The following is a 13,242-nucleotide window of genomic DNA, read 5'->3' on the forward strand; positions in this document are numbered from 1 at the left end:
AACATTTTTTTCACAATTTTCTGACATATTATCGACAAATCAATTATTCAATTAATCGAGAAAATAATTGACAAATTAATCGACAATGAAAATATTAGTTTGCAGTACTTTGCTTCTGCAACTTCACTGTGTTGATAATGTGACCTTGACTGGTGTCCTGTACGAGTCTACTGTGTGCTGTTCAGTGGAGACCTCAGTCTAGAAAAGTGAAGAGGACATCAGTAAGAGCTTCAGCTGCATGAGTCTCCTGTGCAATGTAATATGAAACACTAGTCTTCGATCAGGCCTATTTTCAGCCCACACATTTTGCTGGAGCAAAGCTGATCTCCCTGACATGCACTCTTGGAGGATTGGCAGGAGTGACACAGACACACACACACACACACACACACACACACACACACACACACACACACACACACACACACACACACATAGAAAAGACACTTGGCTGGGTTACTCAAATCCAATTGGGGCTAATTTTGACCTTTGAGGCAAAGTCTCAGGTCTGTCCAGCCTCCTCATCTGCAATGAGTATGTGAAAACATTCAGTCTAATCTCTGTGTTTATGTCTCTGTCCGTCTCCTTAGTTTGCATATTCAGTGGAAGCAATAGTTTGAGGACAATCGTCACATAAAAATGGTCACAAATATTTCAGATCTGTCTCTTATATATCAAGTATGTACTTTGTTATGTTGAGTTACAGTACGTTAGCTTGTTTTAATGAGCTGCTGATGTCACTGCTGCATTTCAAAGCACGGTTTGTGACGGTTTTGACAACGTGATCATGCTGCTCAATTTGTTTGAGGGCCAGAAGACTTTTCCATTTACAACAAACTGTGCTTTTATTCTACTGAGCTTCTGTCAGAGCTGTTTGTCACTGCTGCTAGGATGGACGTTTATTGCTGATGTTCACTTTCTCTCTGCAAATTTATTTTCTCCAAGTCATAAATCTCTCCACGCTGTTCCGTCTGCCCGTTATTTTCTCATCTTTATTGCTGAAGTCGTTAGGTGGAGTTGAATTGAAACTGACAACTGCATCACAGCTGTGAATTTAGTTTTTCATGGAACGTGTTTTCTGACAGCCTCACATATTTATTTGCTGTTGCACTCAAGCAACACCTGCACATTTAAAAACATAGTGATCAATTGTGAGTCTCTGCGTGTTGTTGTATTGTTGGTATTTTACCCACAGATTCCACTGACTTCTCAGTCACTGAAATATGAACACATAAAGGTGATACGTTTTGAAATCCAGAGCATATCTATGATTGTGAATTTTTCATTTAATATAGCAATCAATTTTTGGTCCAATGTATATCTGTTACAGTACATAGGTAATGACGTACTAAAGATTCTATATTTGTTTAATCATACAGTATAACGATTGATAAACTTTACAGCATTGTGGGAAAACTAAACTTAACTGTATTGTACTTCTTAAAAAAATACCAATTCTCTGCTTTCAAGGGCGACTTCAGATTTAGATGAGACTATTGAGCAGCGAGACGAGTCTAAAAGGGAACAAACTAAAACCTAATTTCAGAATTTTCACACTTTCAAAAGCAAACTCAAATGCTGGGCACCAGTCCACTTTACTGGACAAAACTGTGCAGCACACTGACAAGTGATGTTTGTAATTACATCTTAAACATTTAATCAATGAATGCGTTACTTAATAGACAGAAAATAACCACCAGCTATTTTGATTATTGTTTCATTGTCAAAGTATTTTTTTTTAAGCACCAATGTAAAAAATTCTCAACTTCTAGTTTCTTCAATGTGAGGTGGAATATCTTTGGGAAAATGTCATACACAAAATGTTTCATCAAGAATCGAATTGGTAAATTGATTTACATTTAGAAATGGTGGTAAGTTTCATGCCTACCTTTTTATTGAAGGTTGTTCATTCTAATATACGTCTGTCTGTAAACTGCCAATTGATTTAAATTAAGCATAAGCTGCCAGTGAGCAAAAGAAAATGACAGAAAACACTCTTGCAGTCTGCCAAATGTCCCTTTAGCAAATAGCTGTTTGATTACAATGTGAGTGTGTTCTTTTGTGTCAAAGTTGGCTTATTGTGGAAGCGCTAATGAACAACTATAAACCAAATGCTATAAATGGGGAAAAAGGAAAATGCTAATGAGCTTTTCAGCTACTGTACCCAAGGGGATTTCATATCGACCCTTCAACTCTTATCTATTTAAAACAAATGTCATCCTTCTCCAGATGATAGCGCTCAGAAACCTCAGTGGCTACAGTGAAGTTATTGCCAAATGACAGTGTCCCACCTCTCAAATTGTTCTGACATTTACATTCAGAGAGTCGAGTTGAAGCTGGTTTATTTGTATAGGCCTTAATCACTGCTGCAGACTCTTGAGGACTTAGCTGCAGCCACACTGACAGAAGCATACTGTTCGGAAATGTAATGACTCATGAGTAATCAAGTTATGCATTTAATTAAGAGTTCAGCACCAATGGCTACCGATTAGTTGGTGCCATTTTTGTCATAAAATTACATTTTTATTTTCTGTAGAGTACAGCATACTTTTGCTCTTATGTTTTTCTTTATTGATATATCTTAGTAAAATCAGACAAAGGAAATGGAGCACTTGGGCTTATGAGATAGTTGGGCTATTAATAGAACATTTGCATAACTGTGGATAAAGCAACAGGATTAATGATTGCAGAATTAGTTAAAAGAGAAACCAGTTATACCGTGTGATCATAAGGTTTGTTGTCGCCTGATGTTTGCTGCGAGTTGATTTCGAATGAGCATAGTGTGTGTTTCTCCTCCAGGACTTTGTTTTCAGCTCTGTTTACTTTTTTCTTCATTGCAGAACATCTCAAAACAACTTGATGGGTTTCAAGGAAACGTCATAAAAAGTTTAGAGCACTGACTAAAGAATAACTTTAGTAATTAATTCTCCAGATTTCCAAAATGTCTACGAAACACATGTTTTCAGCAATGTTGAGCAGTTGAAAAGTTGTTTTTTTTTTCTATTTTTTTATTTAGCAAAAATCACTTTCTAATTGGTTGCCTAATTGTCAAAACTCTTGGGCAACATAATTGTAATGAAACGCAGACATATGAACTCCAAGCATTATTGCAAGTTTTATGACATTTTCCCTGCAGGTTGCAGATTAAGCAAGACACTTGAGTACGCAAAAACAACAGTTTTGTGTAGAATAGATTCATGAGCTTTGGCTTTGTGTTTGATGGAGTGAAGCAGCATAAACCCCCTTCTAAAAAATGGTACTGACACCAAATTACATACAGTAAGTACTTCAGTGAAACTTGTTATCCTTCCTCTTCACACTTCATGAATATGATATATTGAAATGAGTGAAGTGAATGTGAATTTAAATACAGTCATTCTGATCATTATAACCTCAGCATTCATTTGTTTTAATGTAGTTGGACATTTGAGATAACAGATCCTGCAAAATCATAATGATTCACTCCCAACAAAATGCCTGCAAGGGGGAGAATCACTGACTAATATTATCACACTCTTCTAGCTTCGTACTTAGCTCTATATTTGGACAGAGCTGATGGAGGGCATATGGACTGAAAAGATTTTAAAATGATCACTATGTGATACTGAAGCAACACTTATAATTTTAACCTACCAGATTCCAAGGAGCCAACTGTGTCTCATAAAGACTTCACTGCCCCCATGTGTCTGTGATTAAATCCAGGCTACTATAATGTCCCTATTTTAAAAGGATGAGGAGACATTAAGGTTCAGTCAGATCACTAATTTATTCTATCAATGCTCGTTTATCCAAAGCAGCCGAGGTATAGGGTTTGTTTTGGGGAATAATTACATGAGGTTTACTTGAGGATCGTTCTTAAAAGCCAAACTTGACTGTATTAATAGATAACTCCTCCACAGTTTCATTGTCCCACTATCGATCCTCTAGATATATACTCAACCTTCCAGTCTACTGATTTCAACTGTGACTCTTCAGAGAAATCCTCTCTGAATTAGCTGTTGGTTTAAGTTGACACTCTTAAAGAAAAGTATGATTATTCTGTGTTATTTGGACCCCTAATCTATTGCCTGTACTTAATTTGGTGTGCCGAATGTCTAGCTGCCTATCATGGCTAGACAGCTGTCCAGAAATGATCTGATATTTTCCTCCACACAGCAGGTGATAATGCATTATTGCTTATCATTCTGATAGAGGAGCTAATAGGCTGCAGCTGTTTTTGGTTTTAGTCCTCACCAAATCCTCAATAAACAATGTCACCGTTTGCTGTAGCCTCTGTCATATGTGTTTCTCTGAGGAGGAAAATTGTATATTGAGTTAAAACACACTAGATGGCAGTGTAATCCACCCATCCATTAGCTTGGAGACTGAAGCCAATCCGATTTGACATTTGGTGAGAGGTGCGGGACAGACAACCATTCACGCTCACATAAACACCTATGGGTAATTTAGAGTTGCCAGTTAAGCTCACCTATTTCAGAGCTTCTGACGAAAACCCGCATGCAACGTTTATGTGTAGAGTTCCCAACTGGCCCCAATATTGAAACCTGCCTCGATCCCTAGAGAGCGATATTGTGGCATCGTAGATTTTTTTGTTCACTTCACTTAAATTCAATAAAATAAGATTTATGGGATAGCTTTAACTTTATTTGCAAGGCTGTAAATGAATCTGTAATATTAAAATCTATATCTACGATTCCAAAAATATATATCAACCATTTTGAGCTGCTGAGTGTCACATTTTACAACATGCTTTTTTTCCCCACAGTGTAGCAAGGTACAACAGAGAATGGGATATTTGTTGTGAAAGTGATGGAGTAGAAAAGCTGTGCCAAAAGTGAAGGTCAGATGTAAAACTAGATAGAGCTTCCTAATATACCAGTATATAATATAAACTTAACCGTGTTAGATTGCATTACACATCACAAAGCTGCGCTCATAGTGCCCTCCTCTGGTGAGAGTCTTACAAGTTTAGTGGGCCAGCTTGTAGTGCTGGACATAGTTAGATAAGTGCGGGTCACTCTCTCAGTGATAGCCAGGCCAGTTCTATATTTAGCTTATTATGTCTGCCAACACAAGCTGTCCCATGTTCCTGCAGCAAGTGAATTTCCTTTATTGTTTTTGATGATTCAAAATGTACAATCATTAAAAATATATGTCCTGCCATGTGTCAGGTCTTTTATTTTGCCTGGTAAGTGCAGCCTGAATTTGAGGAGCATAATAGAGTTATTTTTTGTTTTGTTTGGGTTAATTCAACATTAAGAGTGGTGGAATAGTGTTATAACTTCCAGGACACACAGAGGCTTTAAAAAAACCACTCTGTTTTTCAAGTTTGAAATCACACCAGTTGAGGGAAATATGGGGGAGTTTCAGGGGGCTCAAAGCCAGAGGGGGCGCTCAGAGAGGCAATATGCTCTTGTACAATTTTGTGCAGCAAATCCAGTCTTATGTCTTATCAGTGCACCCATGGATTCAGGCAGTACAGAAGCTTTTGAAATATCAACCAACTTGATTAGATTATCTAATTGCCTCATATATCTTTTTTTTCTGTCTGGATTAAAACGAATACTCTCCCAGGAACCCTTGGCCTTTGCAGTCCTCGATGCATATGCCATGTGGGTGTGGGATCTGCAGTTTACCGCTTCAGGCCTGAGTAAATATTGCAGCCATTCCAGGCATTGCTGTGAATGGTGGAGGAAGGAAATGTCTGTAATCAGGGTAACTTCACTGTTTCCCATAGTTGAAGCAGGAAGTAAATCGGTTGCAGAGAGATGACAGTAGATGAATGGAGGGAGCATATCTAACTGACAGAAAAAGGGAGAGGTCTTTGGTAAGCTTTTAGTTTCCAGTTTTGGATTGCAGCTCAGTGTAATCTATCATATATTATTCTGATACCCGTCATCAATAGGACATTATTTCACATTTTTATAACTCATTTCTGCTGGGAGGAAGCACATTTGTGTGTTGATCAATGTGACCTTGTGTTGTCTTCAGTGTATAGGCAACATTATACATTGTCCATTTGAAAACAACGCTGCACACTCTATATTCCTGGCATTTATAGAGTGCTTAATGCTTCCCTTGTGGTCTGGACTGTGTTCTGGCAGCCCGCTGCTCTGACTGTCCTTCTCTCCTGAGGCTGAGGCCATGGTTACACTGTTATTGTTACCTGTTATTCCAATGAGCAAATGTTATTCCTGATCTTTTTCTGGGGATACAAAAATGGTATGCATACTGCTTTGCTGTGTTGACGGTGAGTATATTGTTGGAGAGTTCAAGAAGAAAATGTTCAAACTTAAGATTTAAAGAGGACATCTGCATACTGACTTATAGTTCCTGAAATTAAGATTCACTCGAGTCTCGCGAGGGTTTTAGTTGCACAAAAAAACTGAGTCATAATATTCCAAACTGAATAAGGGAAAAGGTTTTCTCTTTCCACTCAGGCATGGAAAAGTTATGTGGTGCCAAATGTTGGCACCTCATCTCTCTGTAAATTGGTGCATTAACGGTAATTCGGATAAATTACCTTTTTCACACTCCAGGAACTCCACAACTCTATTTTTCTGATGATATCATCACATCAGTCTGAGACTATACTAAATGCTAAAACCAAGTTTCTGTAAATGTCATTAGAATTAATAGCACATATAATGCAATGTGAAGACCATCGCTGGCATAAAGCAAGAAGCTTTCCCCTTGCATCAGCAGAAATGTAGGCCTGTGATGGCATTACATAAAGCATATCTTAGCAGTCCCCTAAACTGTCCATCTACACAAATACAAAAGCTACTTTCTAAAAAATTGTATTTATCTCATAAAATAAGTAAGTAATGTTAATTTAGTATAGCAGCAGAGCAGAGATGACTTGCGAAGGCAGGTGAAATAGGAATTGCAGTAGTCTAGCCAGGATGAAAAGCTGAATGAGCATCTCTAGCACAGGTGACGTGCAATGAGGGCAGGGGCAGAGTGTGAGCAGGTAGCCCGTCCAATCATTTCAGATTGTGGATGTGCTTATTACAGTCCATCGACAGCCAGATACCAGATTTTTCCTTTTTTTGTTAGAGCATTTGATATATACTGTATGTATTTGATATTCTCGGGATGTAAAGAGAATTTCAACCACAGCAAAGAGCAGCTATTTTAGACATATTGGGTCAAAGCGACATAGAAAAGAGAGAAAGCTGGAGAACCAGTCCAGTGTACTCCCAGAGACACCCACCCACTGCCTAAGCCTTCCAGTCAGGATGATGTGATCTACAGTATCAAAGGCCTTGCACTAAGATCCAGCAGCACAAAAACAGAGCATTCAATCACCCACATCAGACGACATAATTATGTCATTGGAGACTCTTGAGAAAAGCTGTTTCAGTGGAATGCTTCTGACTGAAACCAGATTGGAATTTGTCTAAATTGTTGTGTGCAGTCAAGACAACAGTGAGCTGTTTGGCAACAACTTTATCCGAAAGGTTTGAGATAAAAGGCAGCATAGATATATGGATCAAGGTGAGTTTTTTCAACTGCATGTTAAATGGGACACAACCAGATTTCAGGGCTCTATTTATAATAGGAACCAGGCATAGACCAATAGACCCAAGTAGTTTAAGCATGGTAGGTGATAAAATACCTACAGGGCTTAAGGGAAGTTTCACGCTGCCCACCAGATCAATGAGGTCTTGCAGGGAAATTGTAGAGAAAGTGTTGGCCAAGTTGGATAAGCAGAATAGGGAGAAGAAGAGGGGAAGATGCTAACCCTGACATCTCTAATCTTATTAACAAAGAAAGATAATGCAATCCTTATTTGAAAAGTCAGGCACATCAGGACGTGCAGGAGTGACAACGTTGTTGATTGGTTTTAAACAGGACTGAAGGGTTGCGTTGGCTGGAGGAAATTAGGTTAGCAAAGTAAGAAGCCCTTACATCCCTAACCATGTTGTTTTCATACAGCTAAAAGTATTTTTTTAATGAAGACGAGGAATATAGAGCGTGGTAAATTTCCACAGTTGCTCTACTGTACCCTTCTACATTTATGCCGGAAACGATGAGTAGTGTAATTTAACCACGGTAAAATAGAATCACTTTAAGAATGGATATCCTAATCTTAAACATATTTTCCCTTTGCACTCATCAGATATGAACAGATAATAAAGACAACTAAGTCTGTGCAGTATGAAACATGATTATTCAGAGAGGATGTGGGCTTGTTTTGACTCAAAGCAGCCTTAATACAATTGTAAGAGTTTCTGTTTTCTTGAGGCTGCCACTCATAGTATTGGTTTCAGGGTCCACTATGTTACTCGATAAAAACACAGAGGCCCTCTCTGGCTCCCAGGACAACACCACGAGTCGCAGCATGCCAGTTAGAAAACAAGAGGTTATTTCTGTCTGTGGTCGACCCTTACCCGACCCCCCGCCAAGCAGACTGCTGGCCGGGTCCACCGGGGAGGAGAGAGGGGAGGGCCACTCGAGGGTTAATTAGACTTATGGGAAAGGTATGGTTGTTGAAATCAGGGAATGTTGGAGGGGAAGTGTAAAGGAGTAGCCCGTCCTTCGCTGTAGTTGTAACATTTTGTTTTCTTACATGATGTCCAGATTGTGGGGAGAGACCGTTACCCCAGACACACACACAGAAACGGAAAAGATCTTTTTTTCCCCCTCATCCAGTTGCTTGTTCTGGCTATACGATCAGCTATTTTTAGCAGCATAGTCTGCGCCTGCTTTATAGTGTTGAGTTAACCACTGGTCAATGTGGACATGTTTCTTCATAACAAGGTTCTTTTGTACCTCTTTTTTTAAAGCATTTCCCTATTCTATTATTTATAGCTGCGTGCACATCACTCTCAACAAATGCTTTGTTATGATGCCTTCCAATTTAGTCTCCCATCAACCCATTTTAAAACGGCTATTATCTTTTATTGTCCTCATGTTGCAACACGAAGCCAGATGAACTTTATGATGACTGAGGAGATAAAATCCTTGAGGTTTAATCACCTTTGTCTATTTGACTGTGAAAGAATGAAAGAGAAGAGAATTGTTGAGAAATCAACCTCAAGTAGATATTATGGGATGTTACTCATTAAAATGCCAAAATAATGAAATAAATGTGTCCATCTGAAGTTGTGACATGACTCAGTTATATTGCCTGACTGATTTACCATAACTATGACTAAAACACAATGGTGCAATACAGCCTGTGTTTTGGGGATTTCATGGAAAAACCCATGGTTCATCCAAAAGAGCAAATACAAATGATATGTGGATGTTAGTGGGTTGATGCGCATGCTTAAATGTAATTACAGTTTGCCTTTGCAGCTGTGAGCATATTTACTTTTTGGTAAGTGTGTGCAATTAGTTGTTTTTGGTGATGATGTTAACATGGCCCAAGCTGCCACAGGCCTGTCTTTATTTAGCCTCCCGTAGCAGCTGCATGTAGCGCAGCTTCAAAGAAAACTTGAGGCCTACGGGGATTTCCCTCTGGCTTTCCCACCATCTGCAGAGGCCTCCATGGGATGGGATGTTAACGGGTGCTATGGAGACTCCCCTGTGAAAATGAATAGCCACATTTACTGCAAAGTCTCAACACATGCAATCTCTCTCAACATCATTGAAAATGCTCATAATTATGATTTTATATCATGTTCTTTTTATGTCCATTTACAGGCTGATTTTCGTTCGCCAGCCGGCATTCTTAACATTTTGAACTGCAACCTCATCATTATTGTCTTTGACTAAATTTACGTCCAGGTGTCATATGATACACGTAATGCCTTTTACTAAAGATAATGCCATGGCAGCCACCCAGACTTTAGCTTACCATGATAAAGAACTCCACACTAAGGCTTGAAATGTCAGTGTTTTATAACCTTGCAATCAGTGCTGTACAGCCCAACACCTGATACTTTGGGAACTAGTTTGATTAACAGATTAATAGTTTGATTAAACTGAACATCTGTCTTTGGTGTAGAAGCACATGCTCAACAATGCGCTTCAGAATTTATTCATTCTAACGTCTTGGCTCAGAGTGGGCCATAAATGAGCTGTGTGTTATGGAAGGAGCTGTCTGCTTTGCATACCTGCACCTAAATTACTCCAAATGTGCATCTTATCCAGACCTTCCCTGGGACTCTTTCTGGAACCACCCCAAAGAAAATCCACAAGGAATGAAACACAGTCTGGGTTTATAGGAAATATGTGAGCTGAAAGGGGCAGTATTGATGACTCCCTCATCACTGCACCTGAACTTGATTACAGTGTGCCCATCAGCAGGAACCATCCAAACAGGACAGGGTTACTCCCAAAGCCTGGTGGTTTGGAACCAGCTCATGATCCTTCAAGAGTGGTTTTTCTACCTTTTAATGTTGTTGTTCTTATGTGATGAAAGTTAACATCAGTGTTTGTCACAAAATCTCGTTTGACCATGACACTGTACTGTACTGTGAGCAAAAAGAAGCTGAGCATGTTTTCGTAGATCTAAGTATGTGAAGCCCCCACATGGGGCTTGATGTTAATACGTGCTTTGATGTTCAAAGAAACTTTATCAGTGAAAAAGAAAGTGTTGATTTTGGCTCTGAAGAATACTCTGGCACCGAGGGTCAGGAGTCTAATGAGATTGTTGGGATCACAGTGATGGGGCTGGAGTGCACTTTCTCAACAGGACAACAGTATGACAGCACAGAAGCACAAACTATCTGCATTACTGGTAAAAAAAAAAATAGATCGATAATAATGGCCATTTGTTTGTCCTTCGCTGTACTTGTTATCATTCACTAAAGAAAGGAAACATTCTGCAACAATCACTTCTATTTCAGTGGGCTGTCATGACATACGTGACATGCCTTCAGTATAATCAAAGGTGTGACAGAGTCCAGAAATTGAAGCAGTTTAACAACACACAGACACAGCTAATAAAAGTTGTATCCTGTTGACTCCACATTGCTAAAGTCAGTTACAGATAGTTTAAATCTAATTAGATCCTAAGCGTGTCCAGGTGACAATAACGCAACCTCCCTGATCAATGGATGATCAGACAGACCAGCGTTCACTCTTCTTAAGAACCTATATACTGTATTTGTTAGCCTTGTAAAATCATGGAGCAGACAAATTAAACATACATATCAAGCTAGATCACAAGAAATCCTCTCCATCTCGCAGGAACGAGTGAACTATGTGTGCTCTGAAAAACAGCTTTATCTTTATGGATATAAAGAGCAACTTAAATCTAAAAGAATCACTGGAGCATACCGCTTAACGTCTTCTTTTTATGTGGAAAAAACAACAGTTTTGCTCAAAAAACCTTCAGGCCAGAAGTGTTGATGGTTTTTTTCCACATAAAATGTAAAGTAGAATGAATAGTAATGTTCCTGCAATTGTATTATTTGGCTCATTTGGAAGATCTGGAACCGAACTAATTTGTGCAAACTTTTATGGATATTTGCTGTATTATTTCTCTTGGCATGGTCCTGTCATGACTTTGAGTGCTACTTTACTTAATATTGTGTATAAGATGAAACAAGGATGTAGAGTAGTAAATAAAATTGTTGCAGTTATTCTTTACCCGGAGTGAAATAAATGGACACCCACCTGGTAATCATACAGTAATCCATATTTTTTGTAGGCCCTGGTATAACAGCTTTGATGTTGAGAGGCATTGGGAAAGCGAGTATGGATTTAACATGGACAGCACATTGAGACCTGGTATTATTCAGCTGAGATTCAAGGCTCATAATTGCCCTCCAATTGTACACCAACATTAGAGCCCCTTTTCCTCATTTTTAGGTTTTTGCTCCCCAATGCCATGGGTCATGCATTCTACTGCATCACCTTTTTACTACCAAACGTTAGTTTGGAACCATGTAACGCAGCTGGTTCCTCATTGAAAAATTGTGCTGTGGTAATGGGACAGATGAGAATGGCGTTGACCACCCTTGGGGAATGTGCAGCTCCTAATTACAGAGATTCTCATCTAGACGGGGAGGCCCAGAATGAAGTTGTGCAATGTTTGGCTCTGTGTCACAGAAATTACTCATCCCACTGTCACTCTGCAGTTTTTCACATGAACACAAAATAAGCTAGTCTAAGTAATATTATACAGTACATACATTTGAGTAATTGACATAGTATATGGCAAAAGTAAAAAAAGACAAAAATCTCTCAGGTCAACGGTCAATTTATAGTAACTTGAGAATTTAATGACTTTGGTTTTTCATACACTACTTTATGTGTGCAATTAATATCCATGTTTTCATTTTTACTAAACTCCCCATCACTCATGCATAGATAAGCAAACACATGATGCAGTATAAATAAATGATATTGATGTTTGCAGCCCCTGCAGAATAACACCTTTAGGATGATCAGGAGTCAAGTTTCACTGACACCTAAGAGTCTCACTCCTCCTGCACAACCAGAAGATCTGTCCCTACAGCCTCTGCTGCCTCAAGGACTGCAAGATCGGTGAGCTGACCTACACAGGAATGAATCAGTGACCAAAACATCAGAGTTTGGTAACACATACTAGTATGTTGACCATTTAAGAGCAAGAACACTCTGGGAAAACAAACGATGTGCGAAGTGATTTGTTTGTGTAATGACGTCAGGAATTTAGAGCAAATTGCCTTTGGAAGCAAACACGTAATCACAGCTTAAATTGTTACTGAGATCAAAGATTTTCCTTGGGAACATGGATTTATTACATGTTTACAGCAGTGCTATTTTGCATTATTGCATCATTAAAATATTTTAATTTTGATTCAATGTTACAAATATTTATAACTTTTCTTTTTTTGACTGACAAAAAAATTCACACTGCGCTTTCTAGAACCGATCACTCTTAAACAGGACATATGATGAATTACAATTAATTATTAATAATGTAAAATTCACAAAGCTGAGACTTTTAAATCAATTCATTAACTTATTCAGAGTGAGTTGTGAATTGTTTTCATCCCGTAAATTCACAGTTCCCTTTTTGGTAAAACAAAGTGTTGCTTTGTACACATCGGGTATCAAATAAAATAATAGGTGTCTTCTGGTACAAATATGTAGGTTCACTGGAAGAAGGGAATAGTTGTGGAATAGGGGGGATCAATTGTGTGTGTTAGAGGGATGTAGAAATGCAGTCTACTGTAAGTAAGACAGGAAGTGTGGGGAAACATTCTGAAGAACTAGTGGCATCATTTCTTTAAAATGTTGATAGTGATTATGGTGTAGAATATGTGTGCTCCAATCACTTAATAAAGCATAAATGTA

The sequence above is a fragment of the Pholis gunnellus genome (genome assembly GCF_910591455.1).
Source record: "Pholis gunnellus genome assembly, chromosome: 17".
NCBI lineage: Eukaryota > Metazoa > Chordata > Actinopteri > Perciformes > Pholidae > Pholis > Pholis gunnellus.